The 23,227-nt window shown below is 32.1% G+C and overlaps 1 protein-coding gene and 1 long non-coding RNA gene across 3 annotated transcripts in view; one reads left to right on the forward strand and one right to left on the reverse strand.

The window, feature by feature from the left end:
- Positions 1–23,227, forward strand: part of LOC118189141 (teneurin-m-like) — an 866,809-nt gene that overhangs the window by 327,524 nt on the left and 516,058 nt on the right. For both annotated transcript variants that reach the window (XM_085815896.1, XM_085815897.1), the window contains exon 3: positions 21,430–21,545. The gene's annotated coding sequence lies outside the window, so the exon portion shown is untranslated. The remainder of the gene's footprint in view (positions 1–21,429; positions 21,546–23,227) is intronic.
- LOC118182866 (uncharacterized) overlaps positions 1–23,227 on the reverse strand; it is a 409,247-nt gene that overhangs the window by 297,859 nt on the left and 88,161 nt on the right. The window contains exon 2 of the long non-coding RNA XR_004757133.2: positions 7,239–7,365. This is a non-coding gene — a long non-coding RNA (uncharacterized LOC118182866). The remainder of the gene's footprint in view (positions 1–7,238; positions 7,366–23,227) is intronic.

The following is a 23,227-nucleotide window of genomic DNA, read 5'->3' on the forward strand; positions in this document are numbered from 1 at the left end:
TTACGCATTCAACCGCCTGCATTCGACTAGAGAATCTATTACATAAATAAATATATATCATTTGATGGTTGCGAATCATGACTTTGATTATATATGTATTATTGGTTTGATTATAAATATATACATATAGTACTGTATCTCATTGCATATATTTATATTTCAGTTCTTTAATTGGGAAGTTAAACAATGGCATTTAACCCCACATCTTGTTGTGGGTTGACCTCGTTGTGGGTGGTGTATATGATTACTGTTATTGTTTCCGAAAAAGTTTTTTTTTTTTTAAATCAAATAAACAAGCAATTTAGTAAAAGCCTTCTCTAAAACGACCACCTGCGTTTCCAGGTTACTCTGATGGTCTTAAAGAGATCATATTTTCATTCTATTAATTTTATTGTTTACAAGAAGTCTATTAACCTCAGATAGAAAATTAGCATAAACCCATATAAACCAACAGAAGATTTATTATGATACTGATACCAGTAAGAAAACCAGTAAAAATCAATATAAACCAATACAAACAAGTAGAAATTTCTGACATTGATGTTGGTTGTATGGGTGTCAACTGATACCAATAAGAAAAACCCACAGAGATCAATAGAAACCAGTAAAGGTCAGTAGGGACCAGGAAAAATTCTATAGGTACCAGTAGAAAGTTTTATTGGTTTCTACGGGGCATTTTGAAACCAGTAAGAAAAACCCACAGAGACCAACAGAAACCAGTAAAAGTCAATACAAACCCATAAAATTTGATGGGTACCCATAAAAAGTGGGGTTCTATGGAGCATTTTTAACAGGGTTTCCAATATATCATCATCTATTATTATGTTCATAAAATATGATTGGTAAAATTATGACTGATGTTATTTGAGAAGTCTTTTGTCACACACATTTTATATAATACTTTACTGTACTGAAAGTTTAAGCAAATAGTGAAGTGATGTGTATCTTAATGAAGATTTGTGTAATGATTTGTTTCCTTGCGTATTTGCGAGGAACGTATGTGATCGAGGTAGTTGGCTTTGAGAGAATCCTCAATAAAGTATTTTTGAAAAACTGATAAATCCTTAAATGATTTATTATAATCATAATAAGCCACTATAGACCAGTATAGGAATATTTGTTTCTTTTTAATTACCAAATGTTTCTTGTGGTACAAAAAACTGAAACTGAAAGGTTTGTCGTATTTTAGCTCCCACTTTTTTTTACTAATTTTAACGTCGAAAATTCGAGAAAGGAAAGAAAGCTCTGCCAAAAAGTTAATTTCCGAAGGACGCGGTTTCATTATAAATATAACAAATGAAAAGTAGTCAGGGATGAAAACAGGTTATAGAGCTATTAGGTATTTTTGGAAGCAGGCAAGATGAAAATTTAGCAACGCCTTCGCCGGGAATCGAACCGCGGACCTCTGGAATACGCGCCCAGCATACACACCACCACATCACGAAGGCATGCAAAGAAGACGGGAGAAATACCTTATATACTCCCCCTTTTAGAGGGCGACTGGGGTTTTTCGGGGACCCAATCACCAAATCCTGGGTGAGGAGAATCATCATCCAACACCCTTTTAGTTCGGGGGCCACTGTAGAGCTATTAAATATTTTTGGAAGCAGACAAGATGAAAAATGAGCAGCGCCTTAGCCGGGAATCGAACCGAGGACCTCTGGAATACGCGCCAAGCGTGCAGATTGCCACACCACGAAGGCATGCCAAGAAGGCGGGAGAAACACTTTATAAGGTAACCATTACAAATTTATGTATTTAAAAGAAATCTAGGTTTAATAAAAAAACATAACTATATTGATATTACAATAGCTAATAAAATATGTTCATTTCAAGTTCCCTGTAATTTAAATTTCACGTCTTATTGTTATTTCTGCTACTTCTTACGTTTCAAATCATCTATAAATAATTAGAGAAGAGAGAAGATGAATGTGCAGCTGACTCAGTGAATCTGCAGATTGTCAATTTGTCTTTGGTTCGCTGTGATAGATCAGTTCTTGTATTAGACTGGTATAGAGTTGAACAGATAGAAGGGAAAGGTTTGGGAGGGCTTTCGCGAGTAGTTTGCATTTGTTAATAAGACAAAAACAGTTATTACTTGAACGAATCCGTTTTAAAATGTAGGTTAGATCGTTCTCTGAATGTATTGAGAAAGAGGAAATTTACCTAAAATTTTAAAAAAATAATTCAGAACCTGACGCTAAAACCCTCAGGGTTGGGAGGAATATGGAAGAAAATAAGGTAACTAATTTCAAGTAATATTTTATTTCATAAAAAAAATCTGAATTTTTCACTGAACACTTCAATAAACATGTAAGAAAATTTTAAAAATATCACCTTGCTCCTCCGTATGATGCATGACTGGCTTTGTCTCTGATCTAAGACAAATACGAGTTTATCTTACGAAGCTCAAGTAAAATATTCGTTAGAACATGTTACAATAATTTTCATTTACTGGGCATCATGCGTATTTTTTATACTAAGAAGTTAAAATATGAATGATAAATAACATTGCTTTAAAGTATTATGCGATAATATCTCATCTCATTGGCGACGGTTTAACTAAAAGGTATTATATTTGGACAGTTGGACATTTTACTTGAAACGAGACAAGGTAAAGAAAGAAATCAGTTGTATATATTTATATATAGTTTATACACTACGCTTTAAAATACCCTTTTGACATAAAACCAAAAAGTTTTCCATTTCTATCTACGAAGTAAATAAATATCATTCTCTATTTCGCAGCACTGGAAAAGATACGAAACTACTCTTCGAAAAATTAATCGACCGAAAATCCTGAGTTCGAAGGCAAGAAGAACGAAATGGGAGAAAGATTTTGAACAATCACGGGAGTATTTTTTTGTCTCACATCAGTAGAGAAAAGCAAAAAAAAAAAAAAAAAAAAAAAAACTTCCCAAGAAAAAATGAAGAGAAAAACAGAGAATCCTTTCAAACGCCTTTCCCAGCTGCTTCGACACCTATGCGCCACCACAGTTGCTTCAGCAAGAACTTCAGGTGCCGGTGTGTTGATGGCAGATTCAGAAGAGATCTGTTTTTAGCTCTCCGGAGATTTCCATTCGAAATACCCGATCAGTCTCCCAGTGACTTCTTGTTTATTTCGTTCCTAACATTTTTTTATTTATTTTTTTCTTCATTTCTTAGCCCATTTTCTTTTCTCTAGCGAGAATGAAATGAATACTCTTTCCATTTCGAGATTCAATGACTTGCCCTTGTAAGCAGATCCTAACCAGAATTTTATCAGCAAATTTCATCTCTCTTTGTGTTTTGATGTCATCCGTTCTCAGGTGAAATAATTTACTCATACCGGCCAACATTTCTTGAAATGGAACAACTTGTGTTAAATGCAATGGACTTCAGTTCAACTGATTCTTTGAGTAAGTTTCCAGAGAAAAGAATGGGTTATTTAAACTGAAATAAGAAAGAATTTCCTAGTCCAACATAAATAATCCATTCGTATCTGTTGGGTTATTTAAGCTGATATAAGAAATCTCCCACTATTGTTTAAAGGATACATTTCTCCTTATTAAAGGGCGTGAATTAATAGTCTTCACTTATGATCATTGAGATAAATACTTAATAGAATCATGATTTATCTGCATTTATCAATGATCGCAATAAAAGTATTTTCCTACATATATTATGTTTAGGAAAATAGCTGTATTTCGGTCTCATTATAAGTCATTCTAAAACCTTAAATTACACTGACTGATGAGTTTATGCTGACAACAAAAACAAAATTGTAACATCTCGAGTTACGTTCTCCTGATATTAAATGCTGTTAAAATTTACCAGTAAATTGGCAAAAAAAAAATAATAATAACAACTAAAACTATGTGCTTTTAACTAAAACATTTTAAAATTGGGATTTTCGAGAAGAAATATTATCAGTTCAGTTGATACGAAAACTCTAACAGTTGATTTTGGATTTTCAAGGAGCTTATTTAGCATTATTGGGTCGATGTCGATGAATTATTGGGTCGATGTCGTGCTTGGTCGATGAATATTTAGTCAATATTTTGGAGGTATATTTAACCAATGATTCCGACCCTCCTTACGCAAATTTCTCTTTGGAATGCTTGAGCGATAAGACCACTGGACACTAATAGTTCTAACCAGATTCAAATCCTGGCAAAATGACTGGTTGCATGGGAGTATTCCTAGCCTTCCTCATGGATCATATGAATACGAACTATTTTTCTTTGAAAAGTCCTTTACAGTCGTATCCCTACCCTTAGACAGAAGCCTACCTGGGCTTATCACAATGTAAATAATATATTTCAATCTAACATATCCAGTTATCAAACTGGAAGATCTATGGTTTGATTCTCGACAAAAGCGATGTTGATGTTGCATGTTTTGTTCGCCGTAGAAAACCTACTAGTCTTTGTAATGCAAACAATATAACCTTAGTCTGTCATGACTAAAAAGAAATTAAAGCACTTTTCTTTTCATTTTCGAGAAAAAAGATCGAAAGTTGTATCTCAATACAAAAACAAGGTACTGTATGAAATGTCCGTGATTTGTATTCAAAGCAATCGTAATGCTGTCGAAGCTGCAGAAGAGTGCTCTAGTTGTTCATCGATGTGTCATGTCCCTTCTCCTTCCTCTTATTTGTGCAATGCAGTAAGTATAGTTTAATATCTAATTTGAAGCAATGCCCAACACTTCTATCTTCCATTCATACAAATAAAAAAATTATTTTACATTAATACTTTACAAATATGCAACTAATCCTCTCCTACCTAATTAATATAACGAAATGAATGCAAATCGGTCTTCTAATGGATATATATAAAAGTACTAGTTATAAAACGCCTTTCGGATGCATCCTACAAAGTATATAATCTCCTAATTTCAGATTGTTCTAATAACAAAAGAAGCTATTGCAGAAAGCGCTTTCATAAGAATGCAGCTTTTGGTTACTTGGAATATTCGACAATCCAATTTTCGAAGATTGAGGGCAACTACGAAAGATAATAACCACATTTATAATTAATCCATCATATGTAGAAGGTAATTGCAGCTAGATTAATACTGTAACTATCCATCAGTAAGACGATCGGTATTTACGTAATTGAAGAGCCGGGAAAAGTGCAAATACTTTGTTTAATACGTTCTTAATCATGAAAATACTTTTCTAATCAAATACTAAACCCATGAATGCGGTAATCATAACTTGTAAAACTGATACGCTTTATAACATAATCACAAAATTTTATATAATGATCTACATTGTTTAAATTTCTTAATTTCTATCCATATGCAGTAATTGAAATTAATTTATTGGGGTCTGAAATACAAAACAAATTTATATTAGTGTAAGATAGTAGTACTAAGCGTAAATTTTATATGCAACCAATTCTTTTACCTATAATGCATATTTAAGGGAACCATTATTACAGGATAAGCAACTAATAACAGTTCTTTGAAAACAAAATTCTACAACATTGCAATCATTTTAATATGATGAATAATGAAGATAAAATTTTAGATTATTAAAAACATCAGGTTAAGTTACCTTGAACATTGTTCATAACCTAGTGTTCTTGCCACATTATCTGGGACATGACTGGATGTGTCAGTCACCAAATGACTTAAAATTCTAAAATATTGGCAGCGCATGCCTGGTTTGTTTTCGGATGCTGACAACAGCTTGACAGAATGGGTTTGAAGCATAGGAGCCTTCTGTGTTTTACCTTATATGTTGGCATAAATATAAACATATTTTCTTGAAATGTCCAACATGAAGAAAATCCTTCTCTGAGAAAATTTAGTCCTGGAAAGATTTATTATGATTATTTAATTCTAAACTTTAATAATTAAATGTCTCCGACTAATTAACTTGATTGCCACCAAGAAGATAAAGCTGTGAAATAGTGATTGCTATCATCGATTTCGTTATCCGATGTAAGGTGTTCCTGTAAGGTAAGTATTATTGGATTACGGCAAAACACAAAAGGGCTCCGTCTCTCAGGAAAGGACTGCCTTCGTCGAGAACTACCCAAAGGAAACCAACTAGTATTCACATTACTCAAGGGGAAACAACTCCCAGCATTCAGCGTTCTTAACCACTCTACCTTTGATCATAGAGCCTAGATGGCTTAGCAAGTTGCTTGATTTCTTTCAATGTGTAATAAAATTGCTAGTTACGTTTTGCTAAGAACGATGACCGCGGTACTCTCCCAGAGATACTTTTCAATGTGCTATGATTGATTAATTGGACATTTTTACATTCATAAAACACTTAATTTGCAGTTAAGTGTATTTTTTCGTATCGTCGAAGGAAAATTCTGCAGTTATTTATTTAAATCTTTCGCTTTATGCCCTTAGTCTTAATTCATATAAATTTTGAATAGAAAAGAATAAATGTCCCTTTATCTTCGTATTATTAATGAATAATTTAGCTGCTCATATCCAAATTAAAATTCTTGAATACGAAAAGTGAAAAATAGCATGTTTCACAATCATCCTTTTATTTATTTATTTTATCATAACGTATTCAATTAATAATTTTTTAATGTTATAATCTGTTATAATCTAATTCAGGTTTCTCAGCGTTCATCTTATTTTTAAATACGCTTAGAATTTTAGAAGTTTACAACTTAGTTGAACTTTGATGTTTAATTTTTTTTAGCACGAATACATTTTTAAGCTTTTTATTTATTTTCGAATTGCTGAAGATTATAAAACCCTTATGCAATTCTTTCCGGTTTTAAAAAATGTAATTGAATTTAAATTTTAGGTAATATAAATTTGCAAATTAATATACGTAGTTCAATGAAAAGAAATCTATGAAGTAACAGAATATTATATACCTTTCCAACTTCAGTACCTTTACTGAACTTTTCCAGTGATTTATTTAAATTAGCTGTAAATGTTTATACATTAATATATTAAAAAATTTGGGATCCACAGAGAGTTTGAAAGCGGAAAGGACAGCCATAATCCCAAAAGTTTATATTCTACTTCGGGTTTTCCCACACGAGGCCTTTTTAGAAATCGTTCCCTTTCAGTCTTTTACAATAGGACCTGATGGTGTGATGTATAAGTGAAGCTTTGCCCTTTGAATTTCATGCTCAGCCTGATACAGTACAACAACATGGTAATAAAATACAGTATAACCAATACAATAGGTCCGGTTGATAATATCTAATATAACATGAAAATTGTTTTATTAAATTAAAACAGATGGTAAAGCATGCTTTATCCTTTACCTCATGTCTTCAGCCACATGCTCTCTCCCTTCACATGCATCTCTGTACTAACCACAATGACAGAGATATAGAAGAAACGGTGAAATAGCATGGGTTTTGAAGTTCCTCATGAAGGAACTAAAAATACCTACAAAAGAAAAAAAATGCCTGAAGTGGCATGATTTTTGTTACGACCTCCAGGAAACTTAAACTGGAAAATCTTAAAATGGAACATTACAATCTCTAAAAATCATACAGAATGAAAATACAAAAAACGTCAAATTAAACTAAATTTAGTGCACATGTAAATTATCGAATTACATTTCCTGACGGAGGGAAATAGACTCAAAATTAAATTTTTGAAAAGTAATTAGATTTACTTAATTAAAAATATATTGTTTATATTTTGAAAATACTTGAGCAAAGAAACTGTTCAAAATAAGAAACGCTAAATAACATTAAGATACAATAACACGCCGAATAAGTATTAATTTCACCAAGCTAGTGATGGTTTCAGTGACTAATTTTTGCTGCCAAATTTGATGAGGAATCGTCAGAAGTCTCCGAATTTGGCGATATTTTGGTCCGATCCCCCATATAACTGTAATTGACCTGAACCCCATATGTAACTGTATGCGTCGCTATGTGTAACTTCAACTGCATATATATTCCAACAATTTCCAGAAACTGAAGGTACCGGAAGCATCAGTTCTTGGTTTTGTGCAGAGTTGAGTTCGGAGTATTAAGAGAACTCCGAGTTTCGCCATTTTAGATGGACTTTGCATTGCGTTGTGTTTAACGTTCTTAGTAGTTTGAAGTGGTAACTACTGATTGTGCTTTGTGATATACTGAGAAGCGTTATATGACTACTTTTGTGAAAAGTTTCAAAGTCCGCTCTGTTTCTTTTGGTAAAATAAATTTTTATCAAGCTATCATCGGCTCTATATGCCTTAGTCCATTACGAACCCATACATAGGCAACACTATTTTAGTGTGATAACTTGCTGAGGTTGAATTGCTTTGCAAATAATCTTTTCCTTCTACGGCTTGTTGCTTCGCTACCCTACCCGGGAGAGGCCGAATACCATTGGTCATATAGCCGTCTCATCACCTACAATGTTGCCCAAGCTGCACCATAGGAGGCAAACGATTTTACACCTGCGACTAGAGGGAAATTCCTAGAGATCAGCCCGGGGTAGGGATCCGATTACTTTCCACCCCTCTCACACTGCGATTTTTCGAGAAGACTTTTGGCTCTCCAATAATTGAATTGCTCCCATGCCGAAACATCGAAATCTTCTCCGGGATTCGAATCCGGGTCCTAATTACGAAAGTCAGCAGCGCTGAATATTGTACTAATCATACGATGACTTGATAATATAAAATGCCTGATTATTGCAGCAATATGTTACATATCGTAACAACGAGGAAGTTTTTAATCGATGCTAATACTGAAAAAGCTTTTCTATTCACTTTTCTTTTCTGTACATAACTTTAAAGAGTAAATTTTTTAGCCTTCTAAGATTTTTAGTTTATAGCTACTTCAGTTTTCAGTAACATTTATTTTATCTATGGTTTTCCACTCTAAGCTATTCGTATAAATCCTTCGAGACTACATATTCGATTTCCTCTTACTTATATTTATTATTAGCTTTATATATACTGCTATCAGCGCATAATGAGACTAGGTTCTGAACTGCTTTTTACTTTGAATTTATTAATTTATATGTACATTTAAATATGTGTTTACATCTAGTTCTTTTTTAAGTTACATTAATTTGAAAAGTTCAATATATGTTATACTAAATTTTATTTAGATAATATCGTGCACATTCATCGATTTATTGTATATTATATAACTAAATATATTCTTAGAATACGATATTTTAGGTAGCTCTGTAAGTAGTATAAAAAAGCTAAGGCTCCATAGAATTACGTGCCCGCAGTTTCATCGAATTACGTAACGAAATATCTTCTAGATATTTTATTTCTGCTTCTGCTTTTGTAGCCTATCAAAAGAAATAGAAATATTAGAAGGTAATCTCATAAAAGGAAAAAAAAACTGCTTTCCTAGGGTTTTCAGAACTACATGTAAAAGTAATTTATTAGTTTTTCCACCATTCCGTTCCGTATTTTTTTTTTTTTTACCTTTACCTTTTCATGTGTTCAGTGGGCTGAGAACCCCCCAAATGTACATTTTTTCTCGTCATCAATGTACGTAGTATTAATTTCGATAGCTTTTCTGTTGCGTTTCCTTTTTAGACTACCTTCGAATTTTTTATGCTGTTTCATTTCCGTCAAAATATCTTTCGAGAAGTGTTCTGAAGCAGCGTGTATTTATACTTGGAAACTATGTATCTTGAATAATAATGTCAGATATACATGAACATTTTTAGTTACGAGTTAATTTTATTACGTTTCGTTTCTCTCACTGAACTATACCTTCACGATTAAAAAAATTAATTGTTTATTTTAGTGTTCTTATTATGCTAGGCGGAGAAATAATTCAAACCTTATTCCAAAGACTTGTGATACGATCCTATTGATTTTCGACAGCTAGTGCGAACTGTATTTTGAAACAAACAGATATAATTGAGCTTTTCGAAACTTTGTTTTAGAGCCAAAGAATCTTTTTTTTAAATATTAGAGCTCAAAATCTGTGAATATTTTTTAAAAATTATAAAATTATTCATTCACCTTTCCAGTTAAAGCACGATCCTCTCCTGAAAATTGTCCAAAATTATTAAAAAAAATTTCTTTTGTAGCGTTGTGATGATTTATTTATTTATTTTTGGCTGATAGTTTGTAAGGTTTATCCTAATTTCTCTAACAGTTAATTTTTAGTTAAAAGTTACTTTCCTGTCCTCTCTGAATTTCAATTTACAATTTCCGGCCTTCAGAACGTGTTTTCAGAATCGCGGTCAAATGCAAATGAGGAAGAGAAAGGGTATTTAACTGTGAAGTTCTACCGACTTCGTTAGAGAGCCAGAGATTCTATGCAGCACGTGTTAGCCTTTTGGCTATACTCTCTCTAAAGCTATTATTACGCTCGGCGGTACTTTAGGCTCTTGATAGCTTCGCCGTTAGTTAGCGTTAAGGGAACTCTGTTAGAATTTTGATAGCTTCGGCTAAATTTTTTTAGCTTAGTTAAGCTTTATTCCTTAGTTTCCTGAGTTCAAGCCCGAATGGAGGCTTTATTGTAAACTCCAAGAAGGAGTCGACTGTTAAACTTTATTTGGAATAATAAAGAGTATTTAACCCTTCTCGTGTATCTGTTCTCTGTCTACTGAATTAAGCGATTATTCGCTTACCAGTTCTTAAGGTTCTTCAACTTTAGCTGTAACTCAAAGTTAGGAATCTTACAAGTTAATTTGAGTTAAAACAACACTTTCTTGTCGCTCTCCATTTCACCCACGTTTTTCATGCCAGAATGTAAATGAGATAGCGCTCGTTTATTCGGATTAAGGGGGATAGAAGTGTTATTTAAGCGATGGTTCCTCAAGTTGATTTTAGAGCGTGTTCTGCCTACTTGAGGCCACGTTGTTACCGTGACTAAATAACGACTTGACACTGCTGTATTGAGTGCTTCTAGCCACTAGGCTTGTCGGTTTCTACAGACCAGAGCCTTTCTAGACGTTACTTTATCCTGTGAGCCGTTAGACTAATCTATCTACCCTTAATTTTAGTTCAGCATTACCTGTTTAAGTTAAGACAGAAATTAAAGAGGTAATGTTGACTTGTTGGCTTGTAAACCCAAGCTGTGTCATTGTTACATTTTTGTGAACAAATAAAATGGCTATTTACGCCTTTTTTCTGACTTCTATCTCTACAGTTTAAGATAAGAGGATAATTCCTCTATAGTATTCCTCTATCGCTCATCATCTTGTGCTAACCAAAGCCATTGAGACTCTACAGAGTCATTAGGCGTTTTGAAACAGAAAAACGGGGGAAATGGGCTTGTAGAAAGCCCTTGCCGGAACCTGAACCTTGAATCTCTCAAATATGCGCCGAATTACACCACGAAGGCATGCGGAAAGGAGAAATAAATTACCTAATTACCTATATTCCCCCTTTCAAAGCGCTACTGGGATTAGGCGACCAATTACCAAATCCTGTTGGTCACCAATTATCGCCCACCTTCTTATTTGTTCGGGCGCCACATGTAGCTTCATTAGGTTATTTAGAAGCAGGAGACATGAAGAACGTGCAGTGCCCTTGCCGGAAATGAGTTCCAAACCTCCCGATAAAGCATCGAATATGCTTCCAATTACACCACGAAGGTATGCGGTTAGTAATCAGAAAATACCTTATACATTTTTCCTCACGTTTAAATATCTAAGGATCGAGAATTAAATATCTAAAATCGAGAAATTAAAGCTTATGCAGGGAATAACTTTATTACACTGTTTGGAAATTTAAACTTCATTTGCTGTCTAGCCGAAAATCGAACTACAAATTTGTCAGTTATTATAGTCTGTTACTTAAGAATAGTATTTCAGTGTCATCTTCTTCTTCTATCTCGCTTCGTACACACGTCAACGACTATTACAAAAAATTCGGTTTATTGCGACTATTACAGTCGAATCTTCCAATTCGCTGAAGTATTTTAATGTGATGTGTGCGGTGATGACTGCATGTGTTACTGTCTTACATGAGATGAGGATCGCTACGATCCTGAAGTGCCTGTTTAAAGTAACAGATTATAGCTATGTATGCTTATTCTTTATATACAAGGGTATGTAAGGGTGAAATAATATAATCGTTTATATTGTTCTTACATTCATTTCAAGGGTCAAAAAGGAGAGACATTAGATCTAGTCAATGGTAGAAGTAAGTGACTTCCACTCTATTTTTAGTTATGACATCTAAGAAAAGACTGCTAAGCATTTATGAAACTGTAAAATCAGCTATGCCTTCGCCAGGAATCGAACCACAAATCGCCTTCAATGCTAACTGAATGGTTTAAGCACCATATCATACTTGAGAATAATGTGTCATTCCGTCAAAATGTAGCCATTTTGTTTCGAGAACCGCATGCATAACATAGAAAAACAGAATATTTATTGTATTTAAACTTTTTTCACGCTAAATTTATTTTTTTTTCTTTCTCATATAATGCAAAATAAGTTTCCTACCTGCCAAGTAATTAAAACTAAGTTCAACTATATCCACGTATTTTGAGAAATCTACAAAAAAAAAATAGTGTTCTTGAAAAATAAATTTATCAATCAATAAAAGATTTCTCTTATACATAAAATGCAAACAAAGTAACTTCTTAAAATGTATTTTCAGCTCTCAGGAAGATTTAGAAATTAACAATATTGTACCCTGAAGGGAGAAAATGTAATTTTAAAGAATGAGGCTTAACTGTTTTCTCGTCACGAAGAGGGTAATGAATATTTAGATTTATTTCAATTTAGGAAAATGGTTTCGGAATAAATGCGCAATTAAGAGCATTTTAAACTCAAAGGATTTCATTTACATAAATGCACTCTCCTTTTCTTCCTATACAACACTCTTTTGAATATTCAAACATTATTAAATTAATCAAAAGAAAGTAAAATTTGTAAAACGTTTGCCCAGGGTTGAAATTTCAAAGGAAAGTAATTAGAATTAATGCTTTGCTTGTGATTTCAAACTTACATGTATTATGTCTTCTTTTTCGTTAATCATATTCAGATTTTGCATCTTGACATTTTGTTGTTTCAAAGGAGATCTGTTTCCAGAACTGAATATCTTGAATATGTAAGTGGTTTCAATGGATGATGTTGTAAACTATATTACATCTTAACATTAAAAATAAAAGGACTGAAATATCATTCAAAGACCAATGGTACTTAAGGTACCCTTGCGTCATTAAGTAATATTTCGAAATGTCCTAAGATAAAATTTAAAGCTTGAATACGAAGAGAGCAATAGAAATCTTCTTGAAACAAAATAATTACTTAATAATGTGCTTCTGAATAAATAATAATAATTAATTAATTTAAATAATATAAAATTTTTATAAATTGGATTTATTATAACTCTAATTTAATTAGGCTGTTGGAAAGCCTTGAGTTTGGTTTTTGTACACAGAATCAGTTAATTTTAAGTACTATATAATAATTATTATTATTTCGTTTTCCAAATTTGAATCTCAATAAGTTACATTTTTCATAAGGTTTCATAAAAGATTTAGAAATATGAAATGATCTGTTTTGCGCGTCTTCGGCAGTGTAGGAGTGATGCTTTAAGCTTAATTATCTAAACAAAATTTCTCCTCACGTCATTTATTTTTCACTGTTCAAAACACTAGAAATATTATTAAGTCTATGAAGAATATCATTGAGATAACAAATCAATTCCAGATACTTAGTACATATGACAATGTCCCAGCAGTAACATGTAACCGGTCATGTTCCGCAATAAGGGGATAGTGGACGATGATTTTAGCAAAGATCGACAAAACATTGGGTAAAAAAATAATATGATACTATTGGACAGTTTTAATTCAATCATCTACAAAAAACCGCTTATAAATAAAATTACTTTTAAATAGGTTATAATCATTTGAATACGCTTGTTTACCTTGACATTTAAAGGGACATTTAAAATTAAAAAGATAAACAAATATTTGAGAAATGTTATTTTATGATATTTTAATTTCCCCAATTAATACTTTTTACCATTAGTAAGGTATGAATGTGCAATATATGAAGACAGCAATTGATGCAACTCGTGTCAATACTCTTCCACGGATGTCTCACCCAGACATAGTAAATGCCCAATAGGTGTCACACCATATCGTTCTTATTCAACGTAGCATTGCCAAAAATGAGAAATAAATCTCATTCAGTGATGAAAACCAAATTAATAGTAGATTTTTTATGCAAAATACATCCAGAAATACGACTAGATATAGAAAAAAAGAATTACCAAAATTGTGTAAAGTAGCTAAACATAATGAAAATTTAAATAAGGAAAGGGAAAACATATGGTGCAGGAAGTTTTGAAGTGATCCGTAGTATGTATTTATTTCAGCTTACCGAAAATGTTTGAGAAAATTTATAAAATAATATTAACTATTTCTTACCATTCTATAATTTTATTAGTAGAAAAATATTTCTGCGTAAATAAAAAGCTATTAAAATATCTTATGTTAAATAAAATCATGTAGTAGGACATACTGAAAAGTATTAAAAGTAAATGTAAATATATTTTTAAAATGTATTTTTCTCATAATGAAATTTCGTGATTATTGCACCTTCAAAATGCTCTATGTGCTTTAATTTATGTTCAAAATTATTGTAATTTGTAATTTAGATTCCTGTTTGTACAGTAATAAAGTTACTATGCAATAAATTGGTGTTACTTAGATCCCTGTTTATACAGTTATACCAAGTAATAAAATCTGGCATGCATTTTGAATGCAAATTCATAAAGGAGACAAATGTCCAATAAAAGTGTATTAAAGTGCGGAATTTTGTCCAAAATTTATGTATATGTAAAAAAAAAATCAATTAAAAATAAATGTTAATTAAAAATAAACATTCTTTGAAAGTCACTAATTGATACCAAATTTTGTTTATATTGGACTTTCAATTAAAATTAAGCAAAAATAACAAAAAAATTTTAAAAAATTAATGCACAGAGTATTTTGAAAAAAAAATTTAATTGAAATGAAATATAAAAAAATTAAACTGTAATGAGCCAGCAATGTTTTTCAACGATATTTGATATAATAATGGTAAAACATATATGCACACAAAATTTCATTTCTCGATGAGAATAATTTAAAAAAAATATTTCAATGTTCACTGTCCCCCACAAAACCTCTATTTATTCCGCAGACTCTGTCTTGTGTTCTTGACAGTTATATGTAAATGTTTTAAAGGTATTTCCTTAAGAATCGAATCACTAGTGGTCAAGTGGCTAAGATCATTGTATACTGAAAGTTCGACTCATGTTTAAACTAAAGCGAAGGGCTGGAGGCACAGTTGATTTTCATGTTTTTCCACATGCGCAACGTTAATACGAGAAAGTTTCCCTTAGAAGACCCTCCATGAAGGCATACTTCGATCTAGGCAGATAGCCTTCTTATGCCTTGCTATATTTACATATTCGTACGTCTCCATAATAGTCATAGTTCACTGTTCACCCATAGATATGCAATGTTGATATAATTATAGGTCTTAGACCAAATCTGTCTATCACTCTCATGTAACTACTTTGAACAGCTTCTGTCACTGAAATATTGAAGCACGACTTGATGTTTCTTCATCGTATGTATACTATAACATTTCAAATGTTTCATGACAGCTCTTCCCAAAATTCATGTAAAATCCAATCATATTTCTGTATATAATCTAAAACATGTCTTCCTTACCCTCCATAAAAAAGGCACTACATGCTTCTGTTCGCAGTAACAAAATACTGAAGGCTCTTAATGCCCAATTTCTAGTTTAAGCACAAAATAAACTTGTAAGGATCCTAAGTTTTACTAACGTTTATTTTATTTTAAAACTGTACTATCACTTCTTATTTTCTACTTCCGGCCAGAATTAAACGCTTTAACTTATTTATGAAAATTGTCTTGCTAACGCCAAGTACTTAAGTTGTGGCTTTTTGCCAAGCAAGAGAGAGGAAGGAGTTATTGGAAGCAAGCCGCTTGCCACTGTAGTTTTACGAGTTTTCACTCTGTTGCTGGTTGCTTTGAATGCCAGAGGTTTAGCCCTCTTGTTATTTGCGAACGTATTGTAATTTAAGCAGCTCTGCGTAATCTGCGTACCTTTCATTAAATAAAGGCCAATCTTAGTGCTAGGCACTTGTATACTAATTCAAAGTTAGTTTTAGTTAGAGTTTTAGTTAGTAGTTTTTATATTCTTACGTTCAGACCACAAGTGGTTGGTCACTGTATTCCGAAGTTTCGGAAATTCCTGTAAAGTATAGAAAATAAAGGGTTTCGTATACCCTTCCTGCTTGTATTGTCTACTTCACACATTCTTGAACATAGCTTGATTAAGCTCCCTGTTCCATTTCAGGACCATTCATGTTTCCAAAGCAAGTCAAAAGAAACGCTAGTCCTGATAAACTTTCACAAAATCCAGCACGTGATCACAACGTTAAATATTAGGAAAAAAACTGGAGGCAGTAGTAAGATTTTTCAATCAGGCCTTGTAGTTTGTCCCATACAGGACATAAATCATCCTTTGTGGCCTCCCTCACTTCAAAGTAGTACATTTTAATTTGACAAAATCATTAATGTCATTGCATTAGATAGTTATTGCTATGCATAGACGTAAATTCCCTCCATTCCCCGAATCAGGAATCGGAAAAAAATCACCTATGCCCTTGATGGATTCGTGCTACGCATTTTTTAATACTAGCTGGACGTAGTGGCAGAAGATTATGGGAATATGATAATTTCTCGTATATCCTTCCATTCTTTGCTCTGCATTCCTATGGGGCTTCAGGCCTGCTACCTTGCTTAAGCTGTTGCTGTGTAACCTCTGAAGGAGAAAATCTGTTAACTGTGTCTCACGGCCAAGGGCAGAGAAGACTAAATTGACAATATTATTCAAAGATATCCTGTTAATTACATTTTTGTACAAGGCCCTTGAAGTAAATTTATTGGAATCCTGTGATGCTAAAGTAAACTGTAAATCATAAACTTAAAATTTGCACTGCAGGAAAATGTAGAATATTTTAATCAAATATCAAAAGGAAAGATTTTACAGAATATACTCAAATAACATAATTTGTCGAAATATTTACATAATATTTCATCATGGCTTAGAGACAAAATGAAAACAAAGTGCGTTTTACAGAGTATACATGATTATACTGTGAATTTAAAAATATGAATAAATAAGAAGAGCGATGAAGTTTAAACAATATGCAAGACTATGCTATGTACTTCGCAGCAGATATCCCTAAGTTAGAAATATGATGTTGTGCGAAAACGTAAAGATTTTCTGAATTAGCAATGATATATGCAATGAAATTGAGCGCTTGTGTAGTCCTTTTTCATTTTCCATTACTCAATTTTCTCAGGTCTGAAGATTTCTTAGACAATATTCTAAGAGATGAATGTCCTACGTTAGGGCACATTCAGTGTATGTTAATGCCTCAAATTGCCTATTTTACCACAAACGCGCTGATCTGAGTTCTTAGGTCCAAACCTGTGTAGAAAGGTTACTGTAGGGCAGTGTTCAGTGTAGTGTTAATTCGGGGATATGTTCACTTTTTTTCGTTGAGCTAATGATAGATTTTAAATCCGGCGAGTTAAGTTTCAACTTTTAAGGGTACGAGATTTTAGGGCCGACAAGACAAGTTAAAAATAGGCAAGAAAATGCGCCCGTTAGTCTCATTGCTTTTGCTATGTGTTATCTATTCTCCTTCACTAAAAGGACGACCGGTGAAGAGATCAAGATCCCATCCTGTCGAATAGATTCAGGTAGTAGTGGACTATCTTTCATCATATCTTAGGTCAAGATCCACTTTACAGTTTATTAGTTTTCTTAGAGCGAACAAGGTTAAAAAAATCAGCTGTGCCTTTGTTGAGATTTGAACCGTGATTTTTCTAGTCTAGCTCGTCAAGCTATTACTTGTACTAAGCAATCACGCATTGTGAAATGTGTAAATTCCTTATATATGCCTTGTAAATCAACTGGTTAAGTTCTTATAAACGTTCACTGATTTTATTCATATGGGAGAAGATTATCCAAACCTGTATATAGTTCCGTTGATTGTTCAGCAGCAGTACCTATACATATAATTCAGTATCTACTGCTGTTGCACACGAATGTTCATGGTGTTTCAGTAATTATTCAAAAGCACCAAACTAAAATGGTTTAGCTGAATCAAATTACATTAAAAACCACATCCACTCAAATGGTATTTGAAATAAATGAGGTATTATTCAATATTTGAAAATTAATTATTTTAAACCTTTTTACGGTAAATCTTTGAAATTAGAAGCACTGGTGACAAAAGATAGATGTTAAAAATTTCTACCGAAAATGTATTCATCAGCACGTACGCAAAATTCGGTAAAACAGTTGGATTTTGATTCTTTTACGGAAGTTTCCGAAAACAACAAGCAAACTTTCACGTAAATCTTCCAGCATAACAGAAAAAGTGTTTTTCAATTTCAGCTTTGGAAATTCGATTTTTTGGCCATCCGCAATGCAATGGTTAATGGTTTAAGAGAAGGCATGCAAGGTCTAACCATTTCATTCTCTTCCTCTCTTCTTGGTATTTTTCTCCTACTTTTCCGAAGCACAAAATGAATTCCTGCTCTGCATCTGGTGACGACATATGAATTTCTTCGAGGAGGATAACACCCGTATGTAGGAAAGAAAAGTCAGGAGAGAGATCGGGGGATGGTCTGGCGCGGGGAAGGTGGACCGATCGTAACGCTGTTTCACTCAAGAGGATTTATGGCAGAGGCTTGCCTTTATTTTCTGGGCAGATCGTACGCGCTGACTTCTTCCGGAAGTATTATTCATGGATATGGCGTTGCAGGAAACAAGAATACTCGATCATGTTTCTTCGGAGTTTTTTATTTGTTGTTGAGGGTATTATTATTCCTCAGCTCCCGGGCAAGAATTCTTTTGACTGCTAGCGCTGAGTTTAGTATCCAATTTGGACACGTACGTGTCGCCACTTATACCGGGGAAAAACTAGTGGTATATCAAATATGCTTTTCGTCTAAAGATGCTGCTGCATTTCTTGGGCTACTTACAGAAGTTTGGGAAGAGGGTACAGTTACAGTTATTCCTCCGAGATGTGAATGTGATTTATATTTTCAAACTAGTTTGAGATGAGAACGGAAAGAATATCACTTTTTTTCTTTAGTAAAACAACTTTTAAAATCGATAAAAATGGAAATACAATAAAGTAAATTCCTACTAAAACTATTGACACATTTATTTTCTCCCGTCAAAGGAGCTTTTTTATTTAGAAAGAAATATGGGAGTGTAGAAGGAAAATCAAAAAGTAAAGAAGTTCTATATAAAAATAGGAAACTATCACAGTCAACATACACTGCTTATGTACGCAACTGAGTACGCATAATGTCAAACTACCTAATTAATTAAGTTATTATATGTTATTAAAGACATCGAATAGAACCTTTCCTGGAAGATTATTGTTTTACGAACGCGAGATGTTTTTCCATAGCAAAACAGATATTTTAATCATATTAGGAAAATATTTGTTGCCAGTCTCGTATGCAAGCGGTGGAGTAAAATTAATGCCACATTTTATCTTAAATGATCAAGTATTTCTCTATTAAATACACAAATCTCCATGTAGCATTAATTTACGATGAAATAACGACATAACAATTATTCCATCTACCAATTAGCTCCGTTTTGAAGAAAAAAAACTTTAAATATAAGATTTAATAGTCTACAGCTTTTGTGATGAAAAACAGGTAAAATAGTTTATAGGTACAGGTAAAATTTATAGGTACAGGTTTAAAACAGGTAAAATAGAACATAGTTCTTCATAGTTCTATTATTTGAAAACTTAAATATTAGCTTTTTATGAAGCAAGAACTTCTCATAATTTTGAAACTAATACTGTATATGTTTTCAGTTCCTCAAACTGTCTTATAGTATGGTTTAAAGAATGCTCTGTGTTATTAACCCATAATTCAAAGTTTTAGTCCCCCCCTAGAAATATATTCTTCAGATTGGCTATTTTATTTGAATGCGCTAAACAAACGATGGCTTTTAGGTTATCAAAAATTGATGCGTTTATTTTTTTTTTATTATTATTATGCTCAATAGAACGCATTCTTTAAAATGCAAGTTCACACCATCCAAGAATTGATTAAAAATTTATTTTCGATATCAAGATTCGGTGGATTGAATTATAATATTAAAATGACTTGCTTGCTTGCATGCCAATCGAAATACCTATGCAAACAGCTTATTTTCCTGCATTCAAACTGAAGTGAAATTACCAGTGTTCTACTGTGTTTTTCTCTCCGTCGCTAATGAGCGTTGATAGCTTAATGTTTATAGATTTACATTTGTTTTGCACAAATTAAATCTTTTAAATTGATTTAAATGATCTTTAAATTCCACCTTTCTTCCAAAAAAGAAAAAAAAAATTGATGTCAGAAAATTAATTTTAGGCACAAACGATTTAAGATTAATAATACATCTACTAACTAGTTTGTTGAGAAAAACTTAAAAAGGGTTTCAGTTTAAATGGAAATCTTAGCATTTATGAAATCCAAATATGTAATTATTAATCAGTGTTGTCCCCATGCAATGTTAAAAAATATTTTAAATATTATATTCAAGAGGTAAAAAATGTAATAACTTCCTACTAAACGTAGTAAAACTTATAATAAATTCTTTGAAAGAACATACTTTGTTTACGTGGTATAAATTCCATAATTAAACGCAATGAAAAAACATATGCATTAAATCTATTACGCATTATTTGTACTCATTAAATATTTTTAAGATTACTTACTTAGAGCCCCTTCTCTAAAGTATAAGAAACAAAAGACCTCAGTATTATTATATCCACTTGAATTTGATAACATTTACTTTAATTAACGTAGAATATTAAAATAAGATTTCGGGCCAAAGATAAAATTAGCCATTTAATGGCAGATAAATTAAGGAAAATAATTATCTGGAATAACCTAAGCTTCGTGTAATTCCTCTAACAAATTATGAGATGTAGTTTTCTTTCCAGAAACAAAACAGGTGCCTAACACAATATTCTAATGAAGTATTTAGAAAAATGCGTACCATTCTGAATAATAAAAAACGCTTTCCAAAATGAGCAAATGAAGCATTAAAATGGTCTTCAGCCATCCAACTTTCTTACAGAAAAACGTATAAATATTTGCTCTTGGTTAGAAAAAATTCGCTACTTAAATCACCAAATTAAATTTGATATAATATTTAATAAAATTAATTCGACCGTTTATGGGTTTGCCTTAAATTATTCATTAAAAATCTGAGGGGTACCTTTTCTTTTCTTATAGATGGCAACGCATTTCAAATCACACACATGAAATACACTCTTAATCACCTTCACATAAAAGGTAATCGAAGGTATTGTCCCTTGTGAATAAAGGGGAAAAAATTTACTAAAAGTGCAATAAAATTACTTTTTTTTCGCTCGAATAGAGCTATGAATCCATTAAATTACTTAATTACCACAATAAAGAATTTATTTTTCATTTTCTCTTTTCGCAGGTGAACTGATTAAATTCGTAATGAGAGTCCATTGTAGAGGCAGAAATTAACTAAAGGAAAACGCGGAGCAGCGTTTTAAATATATAACTCGGTTCTCCAATTCTTCTTTTCACGAGGTAAGCAAATCGTTCTATCTTTCTCTCTCTATTCGTTCTTTTATTATTTTAACTTTTTTCCTTCTGTATGCGTCTCCGATTCATTACACCGAAAATAGCTAATTTTCGATAAAAAGATTTTTTTTAATCTAGTATTTTCCATTTTTATATTTTTTTTTTACCTTTTTTGCTTGAGAAATTTAGCTTTTTTTTTAATAAGAACAGAAATTTAAGGATCATTTCATGCCTTAAGAGATTCCTGATTATGTAATTTTAAGGATACTTCAAGGGTAGCTTCGTTGATACTGCTTTTAATGTAGTTAAATTTATTTCTTGAAATAAGTATTCATAAATTTTAAATTATGAATTTGTTAGATTGAAAATTTTAATCTTACTGTGAATTATTAAAAACATTATTGTGAAGCAAAAATTGGGAAAAAATATTAACACCTTGCGTTGATAATAGAGCAAGTAACAAACTGAAAATAACAAGTTTCAACTCAGAAAATTAACATTTAAATTTCTGAAAAGAAATATATGTATTCATACTTTTATATATTTCCTAATATTAGGTAGTATCATAAAAGAAACTTATTTTACAGCAAGATCAAACAAAATATATTTAATAAGCATTTATTTTTGTACGGATATTAAACTGGAAATAAATATTTTTAGTTACGAAAATTCTTTGGGCATTTTCAATTCAGGAAACTAATATATACGTCGATCTGCCATAACTCAAAAACGAGTATCCTCAGAACATTGAAGTTTTGTATGTAGGACTGCTATAATATGTAGTTGTGCACCTCTCCTTTTACACACCCTCTCTGTTGCTCGGCTCCGTGCGCTCAGCTTTTTATTTTTTTTCTTGTATGTTGGTGAATTGTGCATTTTTTTACTTTAAAAGTAATTGAGTTATGTTGTTGTTATGTTCCGGTTAAGGTGTTTATGCCTTTAGTTAATCGGCATGCAATAGTGTTAGAATTATTAACAATTTAATAGTTGTTTAAGTGCGACTAAGCCGAATAGAGCAGACATGTTTGTTTACATATTAAACTTAGCAGAATAGTGAATAAAGTCAATTACTGCACCTTCAGTGTCTTTTTGCCGAATGGAACCAAAAATAAACTTTCAGTTTTGTGCACCGAAAAATCTGCTTTCTTGCCCGCTAGCCGAATTGCTTGTTTTTGCGCAGAACCTCTCATTTTATTATGATTTTCTATATTTTTCAATTTTTAATGAAGATGTTTAAAATTTTATGTATTTTTGTCTTGCCGCGAAATGAAAACTGAATTAATTAAATGAGGAATATATCTCTAATGAAATTCGAAGAAATAAGTTTAAATGAAATGCAGTAAAAAATTAATTTAATAGGTCATAGGAGGAAGTCATGTGTCTGTCTACATCAAATTTTTTAATAACACATCGCGATAACATTTTGGTAGCAGAAATTTGAAAAGTGATTCAGACACAAAAGTGATAAAGATAAATAATGAGTTTCGAGTCTAATAACACCTCTGCGGCTAAAAATAAACATTAATTTACATTCAATTCATTTAAGATGAAAGAAATTTTCATGGTACTAATTTAAAAAGGAATAACTTCCATGTTTATATGAAAATTTTAATCTCATTAAGAAAAAAATCGGATCAAGTAAGATGATATATAAATAAAAATCATCTTCTACAAAAGATTATATTCTT

Source organism: Stegodyphus dumicola, chromosome 4 (genome assembly GCF_044657685.1).
Source record: "Stegodyphus dumicola isolate Sdum_Otavi_A_Nest chromosome 4, ASM4465768v1".
Taxonomy (NCBI): Eukaryota; Metazoa; Arthropoda; class Arachnida; order Araneae; family Eresidae; genus Stegodyphus; species Stegodyphus dumicola.